This window comes from Cervus canadensis, chromosome 14 (genome assembly GCF_019320065.1).
Source record: "Cervus canadensis isolate Bull #8, Minnesota chromosome 14, ASM1932006v1, whole genome shotgun sequence".
Classification (NCBI taxonomy): Eukaryota; Metazoa; Chordata; class Mammalia; order Artiodactyla; family Cervidae; genus Cervus; species Cervus canadensis.
The window spans coordinates 29,401,134-29,406,473 of NC_057399.1; the positions used below are offsets into that span (position 1 = coordinate 29,401,134).

General features: G+C 34.1%; 1 non-coding gene across 1 annotated transcript; it reads left to right on the forward strand.

Moving 5' to 3' along the window:
- The first annotated feature begins 3,564 nt into the window (after positions 1–3,564).
- On the forward strand, positions 3,565–3,671 carry LOC122453426. Its single transcript, XR_006273049.1, has one exon. It is a non-coding gene; the product is annotated as a U6 spliceosomal RNA (small nuclear RNA).
- The last annotated feature ends 1,669 nt before the right edge of the window (positions 3,672–5,340 follow it).

The window sequence follows — 5,340 nt, forward strand, 5'->3', positions numbered from 1 at the left end:
TCCCTGCTGCTCTGATAATATGGACTCTGTTGTTTGCCACCTGGAGCTGACAAGGCTGTGATTTCCTGTCACCAGACCTGGGGTTGGAGTTTGGAATACAATTAGGTAAAAAAGCTATATTATCCCAGTTCTCATCCAAAGCACCAGCTATCTATTAAGAGTATACGCCCTTCCAGTCTCTGCCTGCTACTGGTCGTTTTCCAGTGACTCTAAGAGATAATTTTACTTATGATTTTATTCAGTTCAACAATAGTCTACTGGAGGTCAACCTCTCCATTCCAGCATCACTGTATATCCTGCCTATGTTACATTAAGTTTTAATATCTCATAGAATTTAAAAGACAAAAGCATTAAAAATGATAATATCTATTTAACAAACACATACTACATATAGACATATAGAGAGATGTAATTTGTGACATCAGTAACAAATGGCAAGAGAGTGGAGAAATAAAGGAATAGAAGATTTTTGTGTGTGATTGAAATCAAGTTGTTAGCTTAAAATAGATTTTTATAACTTTAAGATGTTGTATGTATCAGTGATTCCCATGGTAACCACAAAGAAAACATCTACAGAAGATGCACAAAAGAAAATGAAAAAAAGAATCAAGGATGTCACTATAAAAACTAACTAGATGGAAAAACAGGCAGGAAGATAGGAAATGAGATACCAAAAAAAGCTATAAGACATTCTGAAAACAACAAAAAATGGTAATATTAGGTTCTTCCCTATCAGTACTTACTTTAAATGGAAATAGATTTAACTCTCTAATTCAAAAGATACAGATGAGCTGAATGGATTAGAAAAACTGAATCTATTACTTAAAAAGCTAGAAGTAGAGCTGCCATGTGATTCTGCAATTCCATCCCTGGGCATATATCTGGAGGAGAGCATCCAAAAGGATACATGCACCCCACTGTTCTTTGCAACACTAATTAGGATAGCTGAGACATGGAAGGAACCTAAATGCCTATCAACATAGGAATGAATAAAGAAGATGTGGTACATATGTACAATGAAATATTAGTTGGCCATTAAAAAGAATAATGCCATTTGTGGCGACGTGGATGTACCTAGGGCTTGTCATAGTGAGTGAAGTAAGTCAGAAGAGAAAGAGAAATGTTGTATGATATTGCTTATGGTACATATATATGATAAAATATTACTCTGCCTTTAAAGAGAGAGAAATAATGTCATTTTTGACAACATGGAGGGACCTAGAGATTGTCATACTGAGTGGAGTAAGTCAGAGAAAAAGAAATGTCATATGATATTGCCTATATTGTCGATTCTAAAAAGAAATTATACAAATGAACTTATTATGAAACAGACTTAGAGAATGAGCCATTTTCTATGGGGAAATGTGGGGGAAAGGGATAATTAAAAGAGTTTGGGCTTGACATGTACATACTGCTATATTTAAAACAGATAACCAACAAGGACCTACTGTATGGCACAAGAAACTCTGCTCAATATTATTTAACAGCCTAAATGGGAAAAGAATTCGTAAATTCTTGGCAAGAGTACGTAAATTTTGTGTTGTGTATATCTACCACAACTTAAAAACAAGATAAATTTTCTCTTGACATATTCAGATATGACTCTTGTTTTTGAAATATTCCTTTGACATTCACAGATGTCAGTGTCCCTTTTACTGTTATTCTTAGGATTTAACTTTGGTCTTTAGTTAGATCCTCTGGTTTCTGGATCCTGTGGCTTTCCATCTTTTAGGCCACTGCACTATCTGATCCAACACCTTCTCCAGTAGTTCCTGAGAAAGGGGTGCATAAGACATAATGTTTTTGAGACCTAGCCTATCTGAACATCTTTTGTCCATCCTCATACTTGATCTTGACCAGTCATTCGTCTGATTATGAAAATCTTGGTTGAAAACCTACATTTTGGAAATGTTACTTTTTTTCTTTTCTTCAGAGAGGTGGTTGAAAAGTCCACTGCCATTCTGATTCCTCATTTCTTCAGTGAGATTTAAGGAAATTTTCTTTTGTTTTTAGTATGCTGGCCACCTTATTGAAATTGCAGTTATCTACGCTGGTATGTTGGTATTGTGATGCTTATTCAATGTGCCCTTTGATTCTAGGATCTCATGTTCTTCAATTCTAGAAAAAAATCTGTTGTTTCTATAATTTATTTTCATTTCCTATATTTTCACTTTCAGGAAATTTTACCATTCACATATTATATGAATCCTCTTGTTGTCTTAAATTTTCTCTTCCCTTCACCATCTTTCTGACTTTCCCCCTCTGATTTCTGAGAGATTTCCTCAAATTTATATTCTAAATATTGTATTGGATTTTTTTTTCATTTATGCTAGCACACTTTAATTCCAGCTTCTAAAATATATTTTTAAATTTTGTATTGTTTTCTCCTTTTTTATCTTCCTTTTTCTGTCTTCTTTCAGCAATCAAAAAGTAGTAATTACAATTTCTGTACTTTTATTTTTCTCATATTGTCTTTTTCTGATTATCTGTTTTGTTTTCCCTCTTTTATCTCAGATGCTCTCCTCAAATGACTAGTGGGCGGGAGGTTCAAGAGGAAGGGGATATACACTGCTATATTTAAAACAGATAACCAACAAGGACCTATTGTATGGCACAGGAAACTCTGCTCAATATTTTGTAACAACCTAAATGGGAAAAGAATTGGTAAATCCTTAGCAAGAATATGGTAAATTTTATGTTGTGTGTATCTACCACAATTTAAAAATAAAATAAATTTTCCTTTTTTCCTCTTTTTTGATTTCTTATCTTACTCCTACATTTTGCTATGCCAGTCATTTACAAATTAAGAACCCCCTGGGTTCCAACCCATTCAGAGTCTTAATCTAGAGTCTTCAAGGGTTGTGAGGGGGTAATCCCTTAGCTTTGTGAGTTGGAGAGAGGATCTTGGGGTGGAACTGATTCTTATGTAGTTTTTAAATCGGCCTTCCTATTTTCTAGCCCACTTATATTTCCACACCAGGGAAACATTTCATAGTCCCCTGCAATTCCAGTTCTAGGTCTTTCCAGATTTTTCAGTTCAATTTCTGGCTTCTGGGTCCTCATTACTACAGATATAGTTTTCAGCTGTCTTTGGTTTTCTAATTCAGCTCTTCAGAACCTCTGCTTTTTAACCTCCATCAGTTTTATGCTGATGTCTCTTAACCCATTCTCCTTGATATTTTTAAAATGTGATTTTACTATGATTTTGGAGCATTTCAAGAAATCGAAGTAAAAGCATGTACTCATCTGTAATAATTTCAAGAATCTCATTCTTAAATCACTTTATCATGGCCCATCCTCAAGTATAGAATTGTCTATCCTGAATAGCATTTGTTTTCTCTTTACTATTGTTCACTCATGTTTTCAGCACCTACTATATGTCAGACATTCTACTAGACTGAATGAGACTTTAAGACATGGTAAGAAATAACTTACTTTTGAGAAACCTACCACTTCCATTGCTGTAGGCCGGTTTTAAGGAAAATATTCACTACATAAGCCTCTGTATAAGTTATTTTGCCTTCAAATGCTGAGAAAATCTGTCTCTCTTAAAAAGTAGATACAGTGCTCACTTCAGCAGCACATATACTAAAATTGGAAAGATACAGAGAAGATTAGCATGGCCCCTGCACAAGGATGACATGCAAATTCGTGAAGCATTCCATATTTTTGTCAATGTATGACAAAACCCACTGCAATGTTGTGAAGTAATTAGCCTCCAACTAATAAAAATAAATGAAAAAAAAAAGAATAAGAAAAACTAAGAGACCTGCTCTGAAATAAAAGATATGAAATTTTTTCACAGAAGGTAAGTGATAGCAGAAGGAAATTTGAGCATCAATAATATAGAAAGAGCAATATAAATGGTGAAAATCTGTGTAAATATAGTATTCTTCTCTGTAAAAAATAAATAAATAAATAAAAAGTAGATACATCACACCCACCCCACCTGTTAATATAAACCATGCAACTCACTGTGCCTCACTTTACACCTAGGCTTCCAGGATGCTCACAATGGAATGTGAGCTTTTAACTCCATATTTATAAATTATGGGTATTTTTTTTTTCACCTCCTGTTTTCAATTTCTGATCTATATCCTTATTTATCTTGATTTTCAGTTAAAAAATATTGTATAAGTTTTGTTTGATTCATCTTTTGTTCAATGAGATGGCATGGGTATTTCTATCTGCATATGTTCTTTTTTATATTTTCCATTATGGTTTATCACTGGATATTGAAAATAGTTCGTTTGCTATACATTAGGACCTTGTTGTTTATCCATTCTAAATGTAATAGTTTGCATCTATCAACCCCAAGCTCCCAGTCCATCCCTCTCCTTCCTCTCTCCCCCTTGGCAACCCCAAGTCTGTTCTCTATGAGTCTATTTTTGGTTTGTAGATAGGTTCATTTGTGCCATATTTTTGATTCCACATATAAGCCATATCATATGGTATTTGTCTTTATTTTTCTGACTTCAGTTAGCATGATAATCTCTAGTTACATCTGTGTTGCTGCAAATGACATTGTTTCATTCTTTTTATGGCTGAGTAATATTCCATTGTGTGTATGTACCACATCTTCTTTTATCCATTCATCTATTGATGGTCATTTAGGTCGTTTCCATGTTTTGGCTACTGTGAATAGTGCTACTATGAACAGAGGTATGCATTTATCTTTCTGGATTGTAGTTTTCTCTGGATATAGTCCCAGGAGTGGGATTGCTGGATCATATTGTAATTCTGGTCTTAGTTTTCTGAGGAATCTCCATACTGTTTTCCATAGTGGCTGTGCCAACTTACATTCCCAGTAACAGTGTAGGAGGGTTCCCTTTTCTGTACACCCTCACCAGCATTTGTTATTTGTAGACTTTAATGATGGCTTTTCTGACTGGTGTGAATTGTAGTTTTGTACTCATTGTAGTTTTGACTTGCAGTTCTCTAATAATTCCTGATGTTGAGCATCTTTTCATGTACCTAACTGGCCATCTGTATGTTTTCTTTGGAAAAATTTCTATTAAAAACTTCTGCCCATTTTTTGATTGGGTGGTTTGCTTTTTTGTTGTTGAGTTGTATGGGTTGTTTGTATATTTTAGAGATAAAGCCCTTGTTCTGTCACATCACTTTAAAATATTTTTCTCTCATTTCATAGGTTGTCTTTTTGTTTTTGTTTTTTTTTCATGGCTTCTTTTGCTGTGCAAAAGTTTGTAACTTTGTAAATAGAGTAGACTTTAAATGAGAAACTCATTCAAAGAAAATGACAAGCTTTTTAAAATTTTCTACTGTGGGTAAAACAAAGGCCAAAAAATAGTTCCTATAGCAATGCTGGGCACGTAGTAGGGC